Source organism: Astyanax mexicanus, chromosome 5 (assembly GCF_023375975.1).
Source record: "Astyanax mexicanus isolate ESR-SI-001 chromosome 5, AstMex3_surface, whole genome shotgun sequence".
In the NCBI taxonomy this organism is placed as follows: Eukaryota; Metazoa; Chordata; class Actinopteri; order Characiformes; family Acestrorhamphidae; genus Astyanax; species Astyanax mexicanus.
Window position 1 is genome coordinate 39,482,266 of NC_064412.1, and position 24,665 is coordinate 39,506,930.

The following is a 24,665-nucleotide window of genomic DNA, read 5'->3' on the forward strand; positions in this document are numbered from 1 at the left end:
ATTCAGCTCTATTTAAAAAGGTGTGGTTATTGTAAAAGGGCTGGGTTACACCTGTGACCAATGACTATATGGGTGGGACCAACCTGTGACCTACTGTGTGAGCTCTATGGAGGCAGCCCTCAGGGGCGGGTTTATGTAAATGAGTAGGCTGTCTCTCCACAGGCTTTCTCCCTCCTCTGGTCTCTACTGCGCAGACTCGGGTTTCAGGATCGTCAACATGGTGGAAGATTTTGGCTTAATTTTTATTGAATTTTTATTGAATACGGCGTCCATCTTATTTTTTTTAAAGTCTCTGGTGTTGCATGAATAAAGAGCCAATCAGAAGAATTCCCATCAAATAAAATCAAATTTTCTACAAGCTGTGTGAACATGCAACTAATTACACATAAGAAGAGAAATAAACCCACAGAGTCTGTCAGAGCTCATGTTCTCTCTGTTCTCCTCATCAATCTGAGATCTTCTGAATATTCTGATCTTCTGATCTCTGTGAATTCGGCTGCTGTCTCTGAGGAACCCGCAAACAGCCGAACCTCAGAACACAAGTGTTCTTCTACACACATCACAAATCAGACCATCATCAATCATCTCATCTTATTCCTTATCTCTCTCTCTCTCTCTCTCTCTTACTCCCACCCCTGTTCCTGCTGCAGAATCCAAACGCCTCACTCTGCACTTCCATACTGCCATCAAATATACATGAGAGAGAGAGAGAGAGCGAGAGAAGGGGGGAGATTAAGAGACTGGAAAAAGGGAGTGAGAAAAGTATGGGAGAGAGGAAGAGCATGAATGGCGATGAGAGAGAAACAGTAGGGGAGAAAGAGGAGAAATAAGGAGGAAAGAGACACATGGGAATAGAAAAAAGAATAAAGACAAAAGAAGAGGGATAAAATGAAAAACTGACGTATAAAGGGAAAAGAGACAGAGTGGAGAAGAAGAGAATAAAATGAAAAACAGAATAGAGTGAGAAAGCTGCAGAGAGAAAAAATAGGGAGAGAAAGCGATATAAGGCATAAAAATGTGTGATTTGGGAAGCAGCAGAGTTAGCTGTGCTACAACTGCAAAACACAAGCTTTTGAAGCACAAGCATCCATGAGTACTTTGTAAAAAAAAGAGCAGCACAACAGTAACATTTAATTAAAGCTGATGTCCGTAAGTTTTTTTCTGATTTGGGGGATTTAGGGCCCTCTCTGGTAAGAATGGGTAATTGCACAGAGCATGCGAAAGAATCATTTTAAACTGGGCGGGTGTGATGCAGTCTCCTTTCAGAGCAGATTAATCCGATTCCAGGTTATGTTCAGTCGGAGAGAGAGAGAGAGAGTGCGCTCAGTCAGCAATTGCTAAGGTAAATGTCTTCAGAGGATGTAAGTGAGTTATTATATACAGTTTTGACAGTGTAAATGAATGAGCTACTGGGGTCTGGGTTACACCTTCTTAAGTCTCTATTGCTCTACCAGCCGCTGGCATTCAGTAAAACTGAGCCGGATCCTCTTTCAGAGGCTGTACGTGTGATGTAAGTATGTAAAGACGCGTGACGTGGCCAGAAGAACTCGTACAAAAAGCGACCCTATACCCCAGTTTTTAGAATGAATATATTAGGCTTAGCAGGAATGGTCATTCCAGCACACTGATACCATTAAACACAATATTTTGTCCCTTCTCCACTCAAAAAAGCTTCTGCTTACAGCTTACAAACAAAATATTTCAGACTGCCTCTTTAACAGTGTGGGCTGGTGATCCTCTAACATCCTGACTTCACTAATGCTTTTGTTACTGAAAGCAATCAGATCCAAAATAAAAAAAAATACCTAATACCCTTAATTTGAGAGGAAATAATACATGAAAAGGTTTCCCTATAACATTCCACCTAGCATTTGTCCACATTTTGAATATTACACAAGCAAGCTAGCTCAACCTTGCCTTACCTCACTTTGTTTTAATCAACCTCGCTCTGCCTCCAGCCTAGTTATGTCACATGATCACAGTCTACAGCTTGCAAAGCTCCCTCTGTTGGTAAACATATGTAATACAGTTCTGGTTTGCTGATATTCACAATGGTATTGCAGCTCTTAATCACAAAAAGGTGTATGCATGATTTATTATACAGTCCAACTGTCATGCAGGCCTTTAGCTCTGATTCACTTGTGTGTTCAATGCATCTCAAGGAAAACTGCAATCAAAACATGTGACGTAATGCTGAATTCCATCTACACACACACACACAGATAAGACACATGTTGGTTTATGGGCCACTTGACTCTCAGTCTGAGCAAGGTCATTAACGTTAACAGCAGTTTCTGCAAGGTGATACACTGCCAGAGAGTTAAATCATGTCTCTCTTTCTTTTAAAACACACACACACACTCCTACACCCACACAGACTGATGTGGAAGCTGCAGTCTGCTACACTCTGATTTAAGAGCTGTGTGTCAGCAACCATTTAAACAGTGCTTCAGTATAACACACTGAGTTGATAGTCACACATTTCCTTCTCTCCTTAATTCTCCCCCACACTCTATCTCTCCCTCAACCTCTCTCTTCCTCAAATTCTCTCTCTTTCACCTGTTTCCAGAAAATGCAGATTTGCATGATCCTTCAAATGTCTGGAATCAGTTTGTTGAATCAAATAAATCCTATACAATATAAGTGTTCAGCTCAAATCTACAGCATTTACATAGGTAGAAAGAAAATAACTTGAAAAGTGTTATCATATATACTTTATCTTGTTATTAACTGGCTAAGCCTCAATTCTCCTCAATTTTGTTTAAAAAATCCATTTTTCAATTTAAATTGATCTTCATTTGAATGATCCAATATCGAATCATATGAACCCGAATCGATCTTTAGAATTAGCCTATTTTCCCTGTATATATACAGTTTTAAGGTCTTGTGTTTTCTCTCGCGAAAACATCCTATTTCAAGCACCCTCAGGAGTCGCACTGCAGGGGAATTTCTGTACAAATGTAAGTCATTTTCTTCTGTATTTCCACTCACTGCTGCATGTGTTTATCAAACTACTACATTTAACACTGTTTTAAGTAGTTTGCCAGTGTTGTTTTCACCTGTACTTTATTTAAAGTAAGACCTGACTGGCTGAAGTTAACATTAGCTTATCGGGTTAGCCGTTTCATTGGTTAAGCTAAACCCACTTTAGCCTTATTTCCGAGCACCAAACACGGATGGTGCGCTAAGCTAACCCCGCTGTGGTGCTAGCAGCGTTAGGCGGTTGTACAGTGTAACAAGTTTAACTGTTAGACGGAATAACTGTAGATTAACCTGTAACTGAGTGATTTAATGTGTAAATAGTGGAATTATCCTTTGATCGTATCCTGTATGAAACGCTGTTATTAATTCAGATTATTTTGTCCCCAAAGATGAACGTGATTACCGGGAGAGAAGAACTCCCCTCAGACCGGCTTTTAACACACTTTAATTGATCGACACCATAAGTTAAAATGTATATACACAGAAACCTTTGCTGATCATAGTACAGCATAAGGACAAACCTGAGCACAGGGTTTTCATACACAGTTCGGTTTTTAGTTATAGATGACTTCATTGTTATTGCTCTTAGCATTTTCTTAAGATTGTGCTGGCTACCCAGTGCTGTTGCATTGGCTGCAGTTGGAAAAGAAGCGGGTTTCACATGTTTTACACTTGAAGAAGTCATGTGCTAGTCTTCTCCCTTCTAGTTTTGAGAGCATTTCATAAAGAATCCATGTTCATAAAAACAGAGATTAGGTAATTAGACTTCCAAATTGAGAAGAAAATGAGTTAAAGACAGGAAGCAGAGAAAAAGAAATAATGGAAATATATGAGAGCTATGGAGGTTCTAAATTTGTTTACACTGCATGGGGGGAAAAAATGGATATGCACTCACACCCAATACCTGCACTACTGCTCACACTTGCACTGTCATACCCACTTGAATTTCCTCTACAACTGTGAACTTTTAAGAACTGTATGCACATAATCACTTTACCAGCCTTAAGCTTTTATACCTCTATATTTGCAGTAATGTTTATACGGGTTCTGTTTATACTGTACTGGTACTGTCATTCCCTCCTAATGCCCCCATTACTATTGCACTATTGTCTCTTGTCTCACATATGTCTATATCTGTAACCTTGTCGTATTATACATTTAGTGTTGTCACGCAGCCTGACTCTCCTTCCACACCTCTGGACTCCACTTCCCAGAATCCTTTGGGTTATGACGTCACCGTCAGTCGCTCGCCGTCGCCCAATCACGTTGCGCTCCGGCGCTCAGACTCACCTGTGTTCTGAGGAAGGTCCGGGTTATGCTCTCTGTTTTTCTGTATTTAAGGTCGCACTGTGTAATGTATCTTCGCGAGGTATTGTCGACTTATGTTGCGTACTAAGCGGTTTCTTCCTGTTCTTGGTTATTGCCTTCTCGTTACGACCCTGTTTTCTGATTACCGGTTAATGTCTTTTGTTTTGCCCTTATTGGATTTGATGTTTGGTTGGACTGTTTCTCGGTTACGAACTCGGACTGTTTATACGACTACGTCTTCTGTCTTTGGTGAGATCTTTGTTTACCTGGCTATACTGTTAGCTACATTTGCTTGCCTGCCTGTAAATAAACCTGTGAGTACATTCTACTCGGCGTGCGTCACTCCTCACTACCTGGCGTTACAAGTGTCTATTATTCTTTTTATATTTAGATTTTTATCTTGCTGTTCTTGTTGTAACTTTAGGAAGGAGAGTCACATAATTGTAACCCTCTGTATGTCCTGTACATATGCAGTATTGACAAATACAAAAAACTGCTTGACTTGAATTGACTTAAAGATACTCCACTGTTTCTACCAAAAACTTGTTAGATTTGGTGTGCAGTTCCTACTATGATACAACTAGTGTCCTTTCACTACCATGTGACGGAGCTCATAATGAAGCAGTGGTGCCTTGGTTAAGTGATCCAAAACGGCAACACATAAACACTATAATCACCCTCCCTGCGGCCCTCAAAATACTGGGCTAATGTGGACACCCACACAGTCAGTCATTCTGGCTGTAATCTTTAAGGCGACTGCAGGGGAAAGTGCCGGAGCTAAATCAGGAATCTCAGAGCTGCTGTTTAATGAGCAATGCTGTTAATTACACCCAGGCTCTGCCATTTGTTTCGGGATAAGTACTTCCCCACACAGCCTGTGAGGCAGGGAAACGACACAAGCCAGGAAGCTAGGAATGCACCCTGGTTACTGAACCGATATGAATGGAGTTCTATGGGCAGACCTGTCATATGTGATGCCTGAAAGACCTTGAAACGTGAAGCGGCTGACGTGTTCGTGGGGTCTTGCCCTAAATGTCAGACTCTGTGATTCATGCAGTTGGCTGGGCTTGGAGCAGTCAGAGTAATTGCAGGTTGTCTAATGGAGTTTCCACCTCATCTTTATCCTGGATCTGCACATGCCTCCGCCTCCTTCAATTGTTACATGGAGCAAGAGTGTGTCACTAATCTGACCTACCAGCATCTGTCCATCTGCAGGAGTGGACACTCTAATGTGCAGTTTCATGCAGGAAAGTATTGAGATGGATGGATCTTGTCCAGGGAATGAGGTACTACTTGGCCTGTTAGGATGACTGTAATTAAACGAGGTAGACATTATGGCAGTACATGAACATCACAGTATAATATGTATTCATATCATTTATATACAAATACTTTGGACATAAGTTGAGTTGGCATAACTGGCTTATCATACAATATATGGATATGACCCTAATAATTTTAGCTGACCTCTGTATATCCCAAAATATTTTGTTTAGCAAGAAGAGCCTGTTAAAGGGAATGAGACAGTATGGCAATTCTGTTTAAAAGCAGAGTTTTATTTTATTTATGTTTACCATATTTAGGATATCTAAACATATTTATAGTCCAGTTTCTCTGCTTGAATTTTCTTACCCCATAAAAGTCAACTAAAAGGGATATTACCCTATTATTCTAACATGACAATAATACTGTATAGCCTAATTATTTCAGAGACAACTTTCTGAGATCACACACAAAAATGGTTAACATGCCCAGACTTTTTTTTTTATTTCCCACATTTTTTCCTAATTTAGCTAGGCCAATGGTCACTCCCATTTAGTTGTTACTCAGCTGTATATCCCTATGACTAGTGATGCCACAACACCAGGAGGGTGAAGACTACCACATGTCCCAAAAATGACACAATATATAAAGAAATCAGACTTAATTAACAGAAAAACAGCTGAAGATTGTAAAATATAGACCATAAAACGAAATATGCCAACAACTTTGACACAGCTTCTTTTACAAAACTAAATATTAATAGTTCCTAAAATGCTCAAAATGTTTTTGAAGGGATTTTTCTCAAATGTTCAATTGCACAAGTAAGACACAGATTTATTATTAATTTACGATACATTATTATTGAAACCATTAGAGGCATTAAAGTATGTAAGGAGCTGTTTATTAGTTTATAACTCCCTTGGTTCTCCAGTTAACAAATACATTCAGTTCAGTGTGCATTGATATTATTCTTTAAGTTACAGTATTCATATATTTAAAAGGGCTATAGTTACTCATATTTATAGTACTATAGTTACGCAAGAAGCAGCAGCAGGAGCTCCTCAGATAAAGGGCTGTACTTATGCTTCTCTAGGCAGGACAGCGTGAGACTACACAGAGCTGAGCTGCTGTTACTACAGTGTATTAGCTTGTTATGGTAACTGGCTACCACTAGTTAGCGAGCTGTATGCTTCTATGGCGGCACTGTTCTTTGGCGGTATGTGAAAATGCATAACGGTATACCAACCAGCACTAGTCTTAATGCAGCATTAATAGAGAGAAGTACATTGAGATTTTAGAGAAACATATGCACCAGGGACACAAGGAAGTCCATGCATCTTTCAACAAGACGATGTAAAAACACATGCTGCACACATTACATAGGCATGGCTGGGGAAGAAGAGGTACAAGTACGGGTTGTATTGGGCATGCACACATTCCTTACCATTGTCTTTTAAATGAAAAATGACTACACCCCATAAAATTGAACAATCCTTCTAAGTCCTGGAAGACCCTGGGGTTCCCTACTGCCTTTGAAGTTTTTATAAATGACAAAAATGATTCAAGAACTCTTTTGTAAGTACTGTCCTTCCACACTTAGAAGGGTTCTGATGAATGATAACAGATCATTTTGACATTCTCCTCCTCCTGAAGCCAAACTCTGAGCTGATAGTACAGTGTTCATGCTGGAGACAGTAAACTGGTGAGGGTTCCCTGCTAATATGACTTATCTGTGACGAGGCCAGGCTGTGAAAGCTACAAAGGGAAAAATAATCCCCATAATAGCCTGATGCAGTGGCACATCGCCCGCTGTGGATGCGCTAATCCCGCTGTGCCAAATCAGCACCTCCACATCAAAGGGCTTAGGGCTAGCATACGGCCAACACACAAATACACACACATGGGGTCACTGTTGCAGGTGGCGGGGTGTGAAGTAGGCCGATTACGAGTACGGAAGCGGACAGTAAATATTTAGATTTTTTTGCTGCATGTGAGCAATTGAATTGTGAATGTAGCCGCAACTGAATTTGAAGGGAACGCAGGATGGAACAGTGACTTGCACTTAGCATGTTTTCCTCTCAGTATTGGGGTCTTCGGTTGAAGTCCCTATCTGGGTGCAGTTTTTAGCAACAGGTGATATGCCCAAAGTTTAAACCAATGGTATCAAACTCTTTTCAGTTAACTATTTTTAGGTCAAGTTACACACTGTGTGTTCTTCTTTTAAAAATTATTTGTCGGATATTAAAACAGTGATTGAGATACTAACTGACTGATGAATTAAACATTTCTATAACTGATAAAATTAAAACTCCTGACTGACTAAGCAGCACTGAGCCTGAATTCTACATACAGACTCTGAGCTATAATAAAATTTTCTCCAAAATCAACAGTGTGCCATATGTATGTATTTTACCAGTCATGTATTAAGGAGCAGTAAAGACACTCCACTCAAGTACAGCATTAAACAGGAGTTTCAGTTTAGTTTTCCAGCACCAGGGCTGGAGTAGCATTAGCATTAGCTGCTAACCGCTATTTCCCCATTCAGAGGGGAGTATTATTGGCCCCAGCTAGCACTGCTGGAGCAGTATTAGTATTACTCGCTAACTACGCTAGCTATTGTCCCGTTCAGTGGTGAGAATTATTGCCCTGTAGCCTGCTCCTAACCCCGGCTAGCACTGCTGAAGCAGAATTAGCATTACCGACTAACCTCGCTAAGCGTTAGCTCTTTCGCCAATCAGTGGTGAGTATTTTTGGACTGTAGCCTGTGTTTTTACCGGGGTAAAACAGACTACTTGGGACGAACCACTAGTTAATATTGCCCTGGCTTACCTGAACAGTCATGGACAAGTGCTTGTTTTAGCCCTGCAAGATTCACACAGTGCTCTAACAGTGCTAGCTATCTTACTGTGACCATCATTTATAAAATTTTAGTTTGGAACACAAACTGCGTCCAAGTGTATTAATTATGTGTATTAAGTATTAATTAGTAGCAGTAAAAATATTTACTGGCTTAATGAACTGCAGCAGTTCTTTCTATGTAATCGCAAGCTGTTTGGGAGTGTGTTTCACCTCAAAAAACTCTTCTTGGTTCTTCCTCAGAGCTTCCTTTGTTTGACTCCTTCTTTTCACACCCCTCACACAAATGGATGATTATGATTGGTTCTAGAGCTGCAACAAGTGATTATTTTGGTAATCTGAAGTAGGGTGAGTTGTGCGGTTCTGCAAGGTTGTGTGGTTCAGAACATATTTCTTATAATAGGGGGCTAAACTCTATTAAGTATTTGCCGTTGATTAAGAACATGGCTTCTAACATGGACAGTTTTTTGCTTTGCTCATTTTAAAAGTGATATAATTAATGGATTAGCTGTGCTACCCAGTGTCCCCAGAAAACACTCTTGTCACAGGCTAATAGGCTAGTCCCAACTAAACATGTTAGCCATACAATTGTATGCTAATTATCATAATAGGACACATAAGACCAGCATTGCTTATTTTCATGTTTTTCTGTCCCATCACTTACAGAACTAGATTCCCTCATTCTACAATTACCTCTTATCCACACCTCGGATCATTACAGAGAAGCTCCTCTGCCATTAAAACCTCACTCACCACTCCTGTCATTACTCCTGTGATGCTTTTCAAAAAGGTAAGCAAAAACCTCATGTTCTCATGCGCTCATTTTCAGTGACGCATATTGACCACTCACTGGGTGCGTTTACATGCAGCTAATAATATGTTAATAATCAGATTAACACCTCAATCATTACAGAGAAGTCTGATTGAGGCCATTCCAAATACAATTTCTATCCGATCGAATGAGGTGGATACTCCTTTAAATAATTCCTTTAATAAAATCTGCACACTATATTATCTAACTGTACAACTACAGTATTAATAAACAGCAGATCATAAATGTCAATGCACACACACACACTTGTGCCGTTGTCTGTACGCGTTAAGTAAAAAAAAAAGTTCATTAAGCGGCTAAAGTTACGTGCAGTAACGGAAATGGTAACGCCGTTATAGTGACAGTCAGAGTAATTCGTTAGATTACTCGTTACTAAAAAAAGTTAGTAACGCCATGTATTTCAACACCAATATTCCCATCATTTGTAATGAATTGATTCAGATTGGAGTAAAGCTTTGCATGTAAACATATCCACTGTCTACTCTATCAGACAATACTCCCAAATCAGAGATAGAAGTTCATCTGCTGCTGCACAGTCATGTTAGTCATCATCCAGTCCTTTGCAGTTTGCTGGATATTTCTGGTTGGCAGACTCAGTCCGGCAGTGACACTCAAGTGTTTAAAAGCTCCAGCAGCACTGCTGTGTCTGATCCAATTGTACCATTACAACACACACTACTAACACACCACCACCATGACAGAGTCACTGCAGTGCTGAGAATAACGACCCACCACCCAAATAACAGCTGCTCTGTGGTGGTCCTGTGGGATCCTGACCATTAGTCTGACAGTGTTTATGGTCTTTCGCCTTTTAAAAGTCTAATTTAATTAATTGATAGTATAAATCTCTTTCTGTCTGACACCTTTTCCTTGGCAGCCATTTTGTGTATGAAGAGGTGTCCCCCTGCACATAAAAAACATGTAAATCAATCTGTCACCTGCTCTCTCTCTCTTTCTTTGTCTGTCTTTATGTCACCTTCTCCAATTTGCACAAAAAAAGGAGGACACGCCTTATGAATGCTAAGCAGTGTGTCACGTCTCCATCAGATGAAGACTCTCAAATGGGATCAAATAGGAAAATGGGAGGTAGGCATTCCACACAGGGATTGGGACATGTGATTGTGTCTCAGTATGGGGCATTACTCCAACTGAGGCTCAGACAGTCTTATACAGTATATATGTGCCTGTGGGGCAGAGACCTGAATAAAACATCTGGATATCAGTTATAATGATGGATCCTGCACTAATTAGCCTTTACACCAAAGAGCAGAACAGTGTCATGATCTGGTAATGAATGACTAAAAAGGAAAAAGGAACTGGAAAGTGTGAAAGCAATGAAAAATCTAATTTACACAAAGGCTAATGTAGCTGAAACCTAGTACCTAACCAACATGCTGACTATTAGTATTGTTGCAAATGGTGCAAAGAAACCATGTAACAGTGTTTGTGAAGTGATTGAACCACTAAATGCATGGTGGCTTAGTAGTTAGCATGTTTGCCTCCCATCACTGGGGTCCTTGGTTTAAGTCCCTATCTGGGTGGAGTGTCCATGTTCACCCTGTATCTGCGTGGGTTTCCTCCCACAGCCCAAAAACATGTAGATCAGATCAATTAGATATTCTACAATTTCCCAGAAAAATTGCATTGGCTCTCTGTGCTGGGTTAGCTCCTCAGTGCCTAATGCAGTCCTCCAGGTGGATAGTTGTTTCTGGTTGAGAGTACGCTGTGTGTGATTGGTCTGCTGCTTCTCACCGGTGTGTGGAATGCAATTGCAAGCATCCTTGAGTGGCAAAAAGGCGCTATACAAGTATTATTGTAAGTAAGTAAATGCAGCTCATTAAGCTTATTATACATTAACCAAGAATAACATTATGACCGGCTCCACTGTGCATATAAAAGCATTTTGTAGTGGTCACAGGGCTGTTGGTGGACTATTGCCAGTCCAGCAGTGACACTGAGGTGTTTAAAAACCCACCACACAAATAAAAGCTGCTCTGTGGTGGTTCTGTGGGATTCTGAGAACTGAAGAACAGGGTGAAAGAAGGATAATACACTATGCAGAGAAACATAAGGACTAATTGTAGATTAGTGGAGCTGGAAAATGTATAGTTGGTGTAGAAACATTATTTATTTATGGTGAAAAGGTGAATTTATCTAGCTAGTTACTAAGGCCAGCAGCCAATGGGGATTAAAGATTTATGCATAAGGAGAGGGAAAATAGGCAAATTTTAAAGGTTGTACTGATACTTATTGTATCGTATTGGTGCCATATACACAAGATACTAGCATTCCTATTATATTTGAACATGTCTTATTTAGGACACAGAACGCTTATTTTACCCAATTAAAATCTATAAAAAATGGAACGCTACAAATATCAGGATAAGGCACCTATTGAACACCTGATTACCAGTAAGTCAGTTGGTATTGGTATTGCTACTTGGTATACTTGACAATCTGAAATGTAGATCGATTTGATTTTAATAATCTTTTTTAACCCCCTTCTTAGTTGCAGAAATGTTACAGAGATACACATCATCCTTCAACAACAACACACAGAACAGACTGTAGGAAAGACAGATTAACATCTATCCCACACAGAGAAAAACGTTGGGGGGATATCAAAGCGTACAGTACAGTCCCTCTGCTCCTTTAAAAAAAAAGTGAAGGAGAGAGAACAAGACGACTTTTACAGGCAGCACTCCAGTAAGCTCCCTATTCAAAAGAGACTGGGAAATCATGCATTATACCAGTGGGTGAATGAATAGAGCATGATGAGGGAAAGAAAGAGAAGAGAGAGGGTGGGAGAGAGAAAGAGAGAGAGAGAGAGATCCACAGTGGAACGAATTGAGGAGCTTGCATCCAGAGGAAGCTGCTACTGAAAAATAGGTCACACATCTCCAGTGGCTGCTTCCCTCAGAACCAGTTGCAGAGCGAACACGAGAGAGAGTTTACGCTAATTTAGCTCTGACCTGGAAGCAGAAATTCTCTCTCTCACCCTCTCTCTACTCTCATCCATATAAGTTAATATACAGTATATATGATGAAATGTAATGGCTACATAAGGGCTCATCATAGGTGAAGCATATAACAGTAATTATCTTATCTGAGCCACTCTGACAAGAAGTGAACTGTGATGGTTATAGAACTGGCACAGCTGGTTCAGATCTCCAAAACATTGATGGAAGCTCAACCTCACAACTAGGACCTCATTCACACCTGATGTTAATCCTGGGTGATCTGATCACAAATAATTTCCAAAACTCATAGCCTTTCCCACCTGATGTTTTAAATGTGTTTCCTGGGAGCGCTGGTGATGTTTTTTTTTTCTTCAAATATTTTCCTCGGAAGACAGGGCCAGTTATGGTAAGATTCTTCAGCCCAAACTGAGAAAAAGAAAGTAAGTTTTACATGTGCTTCATCCATCTTACCCATGTGGACAGTGGATGGTGTGGTCTCATGGTTAATATGAATGTTCTAGCCCAAGTGATGTGGTTAATGTGGGTGGGGATTTTCTTTTTTGGACACTTTGGTGTTTACACTACAGTAATAACAATGTAGTGATAATTTGCATCTCACACCTGTATTTTGTAATGGACTCATATAAGGTGTTATAATTAACACCTTGGTGACTGATATCACAGAACACCTTCAGAGGTCTTGTGGTTGGGATCCATTCCTTAAAGGAGAACTCCGGTGTAAAATTGACTTTTGGTGTAGTAAAACATGATAAAGATTACTAACCTTTGTTGAATAGCCCACCTCTGTTCTCCCATAACTTTAAGAGATCCAGAAATGTTATTCTGTTTGTCCAAACACCCTTTAAACTGGGTGATATGGGGCATGTTCTTGCCCCTGCAGATAAAACACTTTTTTTACACCGTTATCCAGGCTCAAAGTAGCGCCACACCTCATTGGTAGAATGCACAAGAAGCTAAATCTCCGGGCCCCACCATCTTAAAGTTATGATCAGTAGAATGACGAGCAGGGGCAAGAATTTGCCCTGTATCACCCAGTATAAAGGGTGTTTGGACAAAGGAATAAAAAAAGTGACTGGATCTCGGAAAGCTGTGGGAGAATGGAGGTGGGCTATTCAATAAAGGTTAGTACTCTTTATCATGTTTTAGGGCATTTTCACAACAGCACTTTTTGGTCCGGTTAAAACAAACTCTGGTCCGTTTGTAACTTTAGTGCGGTTTGAATGAGCAGGTGTGAAAACAGTAATTGCACTCGGGTGCGGATCAAAAGAACCGGACCGAGACCAGCTAGAGGAGGTGGTCTCGGTCCGGTACCAAAAGAACTCTGGAGCGGTTCGCTTGTGGTGAGAACGTGATCCGGTCTCGATCAGATCCAGCTATTAAATATAAGCCATTTATTTGAGCTAAACTGCTGATAAAGCAAGCACAGTTTAAACTGATATATTTGCCATATGACGCTAATTATCACAGCTGTGAACAAACACTGTGTCCGTGCACGCACCGTCTGCGCTGCATTCACTGCTCACAGCCGCGGGACTCTGTTTATTATGTATAAATCTGTGCTGCACGCAGAAACACTGTGTTTGAAAGTGCAGCGTTTCAGCATTCAGTGTTAAAGCACAGATATTTGCGCTGGAACACAAAATCTTCTCGCTGTATTTAGTTTTTTCATATATTTATATTTAACATACTCCCGTGTCAGACAGCTCTGCCCAATCAGAGGACACAGGCTGCTCGCGTGATTTATTGATTCGCATTTTGGTGCGTTTACATTTATGCCTATGTGAAACCAGACCGAACAGAGCGAGAAAACACTCCAAGTAAACAAACTCATTAACTGATTCGGACCAGAGAAACGAACTACAGGTGTGGAAACGCCCCTACTGCTCCCAAAGTCAATTTCACACCAAAGTTCTCCTTTAACAGGTCAGAACTATATTTTCAACATGAGGGGAACCTTCACAGTTATCAAAACTGTGGGTTTTCATAGTTGGAAAGTTTGAAATGGGAGAATTGAGAATGTGTGAGTACCAGAGCAACAAAGGTTTAATTCTTGTAGCAATATAGGAATAAAGAAAAGATGTTGACATAAAAGCCTGTTGCGGCTAGATACTGATTTGAAATTATTTGTTCTGGATCACTCCAAATGTCACTCCAATCCCATCCCAATACAGTTTCAGTCCCCCTGACTTTGATCATGGTGACCTTATGCTCATGTGCAGCTTTACCAGCGTGTCCAATTCTACTGGAAATGTTTTTCTATGAAGATTATTTACACATTGTGTGTGGGTGCATTTGAATACCAGTGTTGAGAATAGGTGATGTGCACTCTAATTAAGTTAAGTGTCCACAAATGTTTGGGTAATTTTTTCAGAGAGGGATTAGGCCTAGTCCTGGACTACACTTTCCTTTAAAGGTACACTTTGGGAAATAATCTGTAAAAAAAAATGCCTTATAGTCTAGGACAAGGCCTGTCCATAGTGTAGAAGTGATTTTCTGTTCTGTTGTTTCGCTGTGTTCTGCATGTCGAGCCTGATATTGCTGCAGTACAGAGGTTTTTAAATCCTTTCTTAAAACCCAATAATTAAATAATTATCTTCATTAATTAGCCATACAATCACTTGTATAATGTTACTCATGGGAATAATTCTCACTCTCAACATTTCAGAGGATGATTTTTTTTTTTATTCCTACAAAAAATGGACCTCAGATAAACAGATATTCTATGAGGATACCAAAAAACTGTACAGTATGAACCTTAGACTCGACTACTTCCTTCTTCTCTCTCCATCTCTCTCTCTCTCTCTCTCTCTCTGGGGTTATAAATAGTGCAGTGTGTGGAGTGAGTAAGGTCTGGCCTGCATTTCCCACAACTAATGTTCACTCAGAATGCTGGCGGACCAAAGTGGCACACTTCTTTCTGCCGAGGCTTTTGTGTTTATTTTTGGGTCCGTGCCAATTCTCTCCCCCTTTATGTCCTTCTCAAGACTTTAGAAAGCTTTGACTGGGTGAGAGAGAGAGAGAGAGAGAGAGAGAGAGAGAGAGAGAGTGTGTGAGAGAGAGGGAGTGTGTGAGAGAAAATGTGTGTGTAGTAGAGACAGAGAGGGAAAGAGGGTTTAACCACAGGCATCAGTAGCCCACAGCTGAGCCACACCCAGCTCCCATGAATCACCATAATGTCACACACACACACACCTGATGTACAAAGACACAAATAACTTAAACAGAATTTTCACATGCACTTATCTTAGTAACCTCAAAGATATTGTATTACCAAATGTATGTCTTTACATTTATAATAGAATCCAACAGGCAGTTGCTTTAGCACCTGTCCGCTGACATCTTTTTTTAAGCCATGGGATTTTTGGTGACTCCTGAAGAATGCAATGAAAATGCAATGAACTGTGTGGATGTTTCATGCTTTGCGTTGTGTTGCAGCCAGTGGCACAGGGAGCATTTATCTGGAAAGAACAGTGCGATGGATTCTACACAGATGTCAAATGTTTTAACCGTAATTACTTATGTTTCTACACTCCATTTGTTCCTTTCTTTACTCTTTTGCTGTCTGGCCAACATTGTGTGGTTTTAAAATATTGACTAATACTATTACTTGAGATATATCAAATTATATGTGTTCTACTGGTGTGCCAATTGAATTTTGTGCTTAGACCCCAATGATTACCACTAGTGACATAGTCTGAATAGATGTCTCCCAAAACACTAATATAAATCTAAATTGAATCTATCTTTATTACCTTTTAACCTTAATTCAGGTCAGCGGTCTGAGACAAAAGGGTCAGCTATGCCTGACCGCACAGATTTTATTTCAGTCTGGCAGAGCGAAGAGAAGCAGGCTGGGATAGATTCCCTCATTTCTGCAGACCTGTTCTTTTCCGTTTCATAGACAGGTGAAACCCAAGGCATGGCTGTCACTTCAGAGCACAGGTTTAGGAAATGCATGAATAAAAATAGAAGCTTCCAAAAAATATTGTCCTTCATCAGTGCAGTGCTTTAACGGTAAGGGACAGAATAAATTTGGCATTTGGATCTTTGAAAAATGAACTTTATCTTGATGGTTCTGCTGATTGTTCTCTTTTATGCCCTCTCTGCATGCATGTGGCACATATTTAACATGCTGATGTTAAATAACTCTTTTATAGGGGTAACTGCGCTATGTTTTGAGTTTCTATGATGTGTGTGTGTATGTAGTATTAGCATTAGCCTCAGCTCGGTTCTGAATGCGCTGTTCGGTATTTGTTGAAAATAAAGAGAGGCATGTGGTTCTACCACCAACAAAACAAAATGCTTGGATGATAGTTTTTATAGTTTCAGATATTATGGGATGTTTTCATGCACTATTAAAAATAGTTCTACACTGAAGACTCTATACTCTTTTCTTTACCTTCTGAGAACCCTCCTCTGTGCTGCCACCTAGGCTACGACATCTGTTAATGGTACCCTGAGGTACTATTAAGATACCATATCCCCCTACCCTGAGGACCCCCAGAATAATATCACAATATTTAAGACTATTTTTGCAATAATAATATTCTTGCCAATACGACAGAACATTTCATTTTTGTTATTCAATACACTACTGCATCAAAATGAATATTGCATTTTATTGGGCAATATTATTATATATAATATTATATATGATATGGAACACCCCTATTTGAGATTTTTCATCAGATTGTGATTAGTATTGTAGATTGTAAGTCATCATACCAATAATGCACTCCATGTATCTAGGATTGAAGTAAAATAAATGATGTTTGACTGGTATAATCTGTGTCTAGTAGATATTTATAGGGAAATGTGTCAGTCTGCCAAGCACAGACTCTAATGCTCAAGATTAAGACTCCATTTCCCAGGATGCCCTGCGCTCAACCTCCCGTACTTGATGGATCACGTGACACTTCAGCGTTCCAGTTCACAGTGTGCTTCTAAGATTGCTTACACCTGGACTTATGAGTATAAATAGCCCATGCTTTTACTCCATTGTCGCCCGGTATTTAATAAATTTTTTAAAGCTCTTTTACCTCGAGTTTCTTTGTGTTTATACCGTTTGTTTTCTACCTATTTTTGTATCTCAAGCACTCTTTTGACTAGCCCTAGCCGTTTGCCTCATTGTCAGCTCACTCTGGTATGTTGTTTGTTTATGCTTGCTTTTGGTTCTTGACCCTTTTTTTCGTCCCTAACTATTCTTATAAACCTAATTAATCCCTTATTTAATAAATTGTATGTTTGGTATCCGTGCTTGCCTGTCTTGTATTTGGCCACTGTGAAAAAATGAGATCAATGTGTATTTTTATTTTACAAAAAAATTGGACCCTGATGGCCCATATGGCCCTAAAATAATATAACAATATTTCAGAGTATTTTTATCATAATATTATTGTGTATGATACGATATGGCCTACCCAAACCCTGAGGCACTCTGAACACCATGATTAAAAAAACTAAAAACTGGATCCTTTTAAATGTGCCTCATTGGCCCTTATTCCTAGGCAATATATTATTATATATTTAGACTAGTAAACAAACAAAACCTAAAAAAAAATATCCAGACGGGATTAGTTTCTCAGGGGGACGTCTGTGAAAAATAATTCTTGCATCCGGACTGCAATGAAAAAAACAGGAGGACCAGTGAGTTTTAGGCTTTCTCGGTCACATGACATCACGTTCAGTAGCTCCTTCATTTCCACTCGCTGTTGTGTTTACGTGGATCTCTGTGGAAACGCGCGCCCAAAGTGTAATTATGGTGAACAAACAGCTGTTTTATTAAAACGCGAGGTGACGAAATTCAGAGATGAGTCCAGACGGGACTAAAATTACCAGAGGACCACAGAGTTCAGCAGAAAAAAGTACATAATTTAGCAAAGGACGCCCAATAAAAGAGAAAATTACCCCAGGATCCTCTGAAAAACTAATCTCATCCGGATAGGGCTTTAGGATGTTTTTTCACCTAAAAGTCTGGACAAGGGTTCATGACTTTTTTACACTGTATACATTTGGTCTGGTTAGTGTTGGCTTCACACTGCAGTTTGATAATTGAGCATTAAAGAACTTTACTTAGCCTTGTCATCATCACCTATGTAGGTTGCACCTCCCTATACTTCATACAGATTGGCTCCAGGTTCCAGGTGCCTCCCTGCCAGAAGAGTGTTTCCACACTGCAGCCAAACCAGACATTGATAAAGTAGATCCCAACTGAGACCACTTCTTTTGGTTGAACCAAATGTTGGTTCTTTAATATGATTCACCACACCTTTCACACCTGCTGTTTTGGTTCGGGCCAAACTGACAGGTCTGAAAGTCCAAATGTGAACACACCCTAAAAGACACCATTGCTGATTGGACTTTTCTACTAACATCACTTAAGGCTCTTTACGTCAGGCACTAGGACCTTGAAGAGCCCCCAAACAAGAGACCCTCCCTCCTCTGTTGCTGTGTGGATAGAAGGTGTGAGGTGTTGAGTCACTCAGCAAGAAAAGCTGAACTGTCAGTGCGGATAGAGAGAAAGACGGACAGGGCGAGACAGAATCTGCAGACAGACAGCGACAGGAAGAGGTGCTAGATCAGGGTCACAGAACAGTGGGCTCAATAGGAAACACCTCTGGGCTCCTCGGGGACACGGCAGTGATGACACATCAGGAAGCAGGGGAAGATAAGCATCTTTCTGAATAGCGTTCTGGGGCTCCTGTGCTCCACTGCTATGTGTACTTTCACTACTGTACATAAACCAGTCCCCCCAGTGAGAGGCTGTGGAGTAAATCACTGTACAGTGCAGACTTCCTGTTGGTGCCCAGCTGCTGTAATCCTGATGATTCTAATAGAAAAGGGTCTCCTGGTCACACTTCAGTAAGATGTTATAAGAACACATGTCTGCAAGTAAAGTTAGAGTAGCCATAAGCTACAGATCACTTTAGATCGAGGACAGTAGACAGGAAAGGAAGTTTTGTGTAGGTTTTGGAACACAGCCAAGAGCGAGAGAATTTCTTGGCCTCATTCTGGAGAGTACACTTTAGAGCATTTTCATACCTGACAGTTCAGATCCTGGCTCTCTTATTTCTACATTTAGTTTAGTGGTTAATAATGGTAAATCTACAGCACATTCTATTTACATGCTCTTATCCAGTGCAGTACCACACAAGTTGAACCTATAGTGGAAACAACAGAGGAGCATCACAATGATTTTAAAGCTGTTTGTTGCTATATAACGCTGGTATGATGGCTTGGTGGGTAGCCCCTACCTAAACAGAGTTTCCGTGTTCTCCCTGTGTCTGGGTGGCTCTCTGGTTTTCCTCCCACAGGCCAAAAATCATAATTCCTCAGCAGTTGTAAAAACACCGTCCTTGCACCAACTCCAATAAAACTAAGCTTATGGTGATGGAGCACCTAAAGTAGGGTTCATTAAATCTGTTCCTACAGTGCCAGTGTCCAGCACAGTCTGATTTCTCTGCTCAAATACCACAGTTGATCCTGAGGATTAAGAGGTGTGTTTGTGCAAGGAAATCACCACTGGATACCAGCCCCCAGGACTGGATCTGAAGAACCTGGACAGGTAACTAGGCACACTGGTCACATCAAATCACTGTCAAGAGTTCAACTGTGCTAGCATAGGAATGACTTTGCTTTAAAGTTTAAAGATACCTACCATTGTTCTGTATCAAGTTGAATATGTGCACAAACAACGTTTAACTGCAGCTGCACTGTTTAATGTCCAACTTCCCAGTCAGGAGCTCTTCCATATAAAAAAAAAAAAAACAGAAAAATGCAGTGTTCTTATTCCTAGGGGCGTGTCGTCCCACCTGGTCCCCTGGGTGAACAGTTTAACCTCTGACACTGAGCGTGGCAAGTGCCTCATCACAACATGATCTCTGCCTCTTGACAGATCTGAAGAGCTGGCGGGGGTCAAAAGGACTCTGGACAGATTGTGTGTATGTGTGTGTGTGTGTGTGTGTATGTAAATGCCATTACATTAATTACAAAGCAAGGATAGTGAACAGAATCATTCCTATGCACAAAGGCTAAAAGCACACTCTGAGTAAGAAAAAGAAGCTCTTGAATGGGTTGGTAAGTTGGTGGGTTGGTGGTCTTTTTGCTGTTGCTATGAAACCATAAGCTTCTCTGAGAAACAGGTGTCATTAAAGCATATTGTTCCTCCGCAAATCATCACTGGCATTAAGTAACAGCTGAACCAGAACAGGTTGGGTTCCACTCTTTTCCTGGAGTGTGTCTTTTACTGTGCCCAACTGCTTGGGATCAGTAGCCAGTTGCATAAGCTGAATATCTGATCTGATCCCAGCCTAGTTTAAAGTAGGCTGAGTTTTAATGCACCAAATATCTGGCAAACAAAAATATTCAGCCCACAATGTTTGGCCTGAGGGGGTCTTGACATAGCCCTTAGGGGCCTGCAAGAGTAATGATAATCAAGGCCACTTTTGCTGAATCAGACCAACTCATTCACTGTTCTACTCAACTTGATTGAAATTCCCGCATTCCCGCATTCGAGTCATTCGGTCTGCACATCCAGGTTTGCTAAAAAATGAGCGTTTTGTAGGTAAAACTGGAAGCGGTAATCTACAGATTAAGATAATGCACAGAAACGCAGATTCTCGAAACTTTAGGAAAGTCTACACAGAAAAACTAAAGCTACATGTGAAACATGTTTTTGTCTCAGTGTCCAACCTACCAGTATAATAAACCTACCAGTTTATTATATTTTAGCATGTGCACCCATTCCTTTATCATTCATGCATCACTTTATGCATGAAGTATCATCCAGCCTTTAGAGCCTTTTAAGACTCACTCATTCAACATTCTACTTGTCTCAACTTAATCAAATCACAGCATGAGCATCATGGATCTGCACATCCAGGTTTGCTTAAAAGGTTACTTAGAAGGTAAAACTGGAAGCGGGAATTCAAAAGATTATGTACATCAATGCAGATTTCAGAAACTGACATTTCTTTGTTTTTGTGAAGGAAGGGGGGGGGGGTTGGGGTTATATTTGGTGTGATGATAGAAAAATGTCTATCGCTTAATATTACACTCTATCCTTGATATCGTAATACAGCAAATTACAAGAGCCTTTTTGTTGCTTGGGTGACACGCTAAAATGGAAGAGTGAGTGCACTGCAGGGTAAAAGAGATTCTGTGGACTGAGGCTACTGTCCATCCCCAAATGCACTAATAATTAAGTTTATACTCCATCAAGTTTGAAAGGCTCAGATTATCATGTGTAATTTTTAATGGGGTTATCAATAAAAACAAGTGAAACTAAACCCATCATTCAGCCTTGCGTTCACTCCGGTTCAATTTAAATTTAGTGGATGAGAATGCTCACTATCTGACTGTGGGGAGACACTGCAACAAAATTAAGTTTACTTAGCGCTTGTTTCTTTAGTCTCACTGTTAAGAGATGTGATGAGGTGCTGATTATAAAGAAATGCTCTGAAACACAAAAAAGCTTCGTAGAAAAAAAAAGAGTCGTACAGACTTATATTGCATTTTATTGCACTAAACACGTGTTTATGTGACATGCATATTAAGAAGCTTGGATGAAAGGAAAAACTCCTAACAAGCTACAATAGAGCTCAGTCCAAACTCGAATGGCATGTTTTTTAAACCAGCAACCAATGCAAAGCGTTAGGTTTGTTGTCTATCCCAGATAGACACTTCTGCCATAGTAATAATAGGTTGGGTTATGGCTGAGATGGGAATTGGAACACTTTACATATTTTATACATCTCTACTGCTTCACATAAAACACACCCCCTAATCTGCATTATAAAAGTGTCAAAAAAGTGTGGGCTTATTTAGAGTCTAAAGACTCTAATAAGAGGTTAAAGACAGAGCTCTTCAAAGAGCACTTACTCTCCTAACACCTCTAACACACTAACTACTTCTAACCTCATTTCCTTCTTCCCCTCCTTCACTCCTCTATCCCATTATTTCCCTTTGACCTCCTTAAGGCCCTTTAACTTCTATTACTTTTGTACTTCACTGCTTTGGACAAAAGCATCTGCCAAATGTAATGTAATGTAATGTAATCTAATGAAAAAAATCATTGTTGTGATTGAACTGATTTTAATACAGGTAGTATCTATGCAGCTTTACTGTATATATACCTCTATAAATGAACTGAACTGGACTCATGTAGAGCTATACACTGAAAACAGACTGGTTAAAACAGGCTTGTTAAAGTAATCTGAGTGCTGGATAACACATGCTCAAGGGGATAAGTAGCTTAATGGGAATGCCCTAATACTGTATGTGGGGGGACAGACTGTGTGTAGGAGTGAGGGAAAGAGCGTTAAACATGGAGAAGATCTCATGAGCACCGCTGAGTAATATGACAAAAAAAATCTGATCTTGATACACTTAATAGTAATGGTTGTTTAAAATATGATATTATGAAAACTGTGAAGTGGAGTGTTACGTTCAAATATCAGTAAATAATTGCAAATACCTGTGTATACAAATAATACTGGCCCACATTTTAGGCTACATTCACATTACCAGGCTGAAGTGACTCAAATCAGATTTTTTCCTCAATTTGGCTGAGATCAGATTTTTTATGGCTGTGTGAATGTGCCAAATCCAATTTTTTCAAATCAGATCTGAGCCACTTTCATATGTGGTCCTGAATTGGAAACATATCTGATCCATAGACATGCGACATGAATGCAAACGGCTAAACCGGAATTCATGCGTCTTTTTGCTTTTACGCATGCACTACGTGTTCTCTCTCGTATCCACACATCTCTTGGTGCAGAAAAAACAGCAAAAGCAAGCCGCCTGGCCTTTTTTCACCTCCTCAACCTGACCATGTACTTTAGATGAGCTGTTTACTCTACACTCCAGCAAAAGATGCTCCACATTTGAGCTGATAACGCATCCATTTCACCTTTAAAAAGCTACGAGCCGTCTCTTAAATATGACGTTTTTTCCAAAATGCTTTGCCAAAATAGCAATGAACTGACTGTTGCTGTCTGTTGGCAGCTTTTTTTGTCAGTGGCACACCTGTGTTTAGCATTGCCAACATAGTTATATGCCAGAAACCAGAGGAACCAGAGACCACCACGTCCACTCACCTTGCACAAGGTGTAAGATAGGGCCCTAAATATATGAATATATTTTAGATACAGACATCCATTGTGGGCTTTCTTTACAATTTTTTGCTATTTGTAACTGAACTATATTGTTGCAACTGAAATTATAATATAATAATATGACTTTTATCTAAACCAGTTTTGAACGTATCGATATTTGCAATATATCGCCCATAAGACACTGGATTGACTATGGCCTTCTTTCTAAGGGCTTTGGTTAACATGCATACCATGTTACCATACCAGGTAAACCACTCCCCCACACACACCCACTGGCATAGATATATTCGAAAGCTTCATTGCTATTAAAAAAAGCACAAGGCATGAAACTACACTGTTGGCGGGGTGTAATATAGCAATAAGCATAGCAACACGTCTTGTGCAGGGTGTAAGATATATATATATATATATATTATATATGTATACAGCTCTGGAAAAATTAAGAGACCACTTCTGTTTCTGAATCTGTTTGAGTAAAATGAACATTGTTGTTTTATTCTATAAACTACAGACAACATTTCTCCCAAATTCCAAATAAAGCATTTTTTGCAGAAAATGAGAAATGGCTGTAAAAACAAAAAAGATGCAGAGCTTTCAGATCTCGAAAAATGCAAAGAAAACAAGTTCATATTCATATAACTTTAAGAGTTCAGAAATCAATATTTGGTGGAATAACCCTGGTTTTTAATCCCAGTTTTCATGTTTTTTTTGGCATGTTCTCCTCCACCAATCTTACACACTGCTTTTGGATAACTTTATGCCACTCATGGCGCAAAAATTCAAGCAGTTCAGCTTGGTTTCATGGCTTGTGATCATCCATCTTCCTCTTGATTAAATTCCAAAAATCATCTTTTTTAAGTGGTCTCTTATTTTTTGTCCAGAGCTGTATCTATGTATTGTAGTTACAGACATCGGTTGTGAGTGTTCTTCACATTTTTTGCTGAACTATATTGTTGCAACTGAAGGTACGGAATATACTGTGATATGTGTTTTTGGTCATATTGTCAGGCTTTACCAAAAAGCAAACCATTTCATTGTGTGTATTCATAGTATCGGAAATAATTGTCACTGAACTGATTATGGCCTTCTTTCTAAGGGCCTTGTGTTAACATGTTTACCATGTTACCATACCAGGTAAACCACCCCCCTACACACACACACAAGACACACAGATGTCCTCTTCAAAACAGTCAGACTAAATGGGATGTGAATGGGATTTGACCTGATAACCAATCTGTAAAAACACTCATATTACTGACACCCATATATTACTGACACCCATCCTCTAGCCCAGTAACCAACCAGGCTATTTAGCTGCTACAGCTG

General features: G+C 39.9%; 1 protein-coding gene across 1 annotated transcript in view; it reads right to left on the reverse strand.

Annotated features, from left to right (window-relative positions):
• Positions 1–24,665, reverse strand: part of myo10l1 (myosin X, like 1) — a 113,598-nt gene that overhangs the window by 87,790 nt on the left and 1,143 nt on the right. The window lies entirely within an intron of this gene.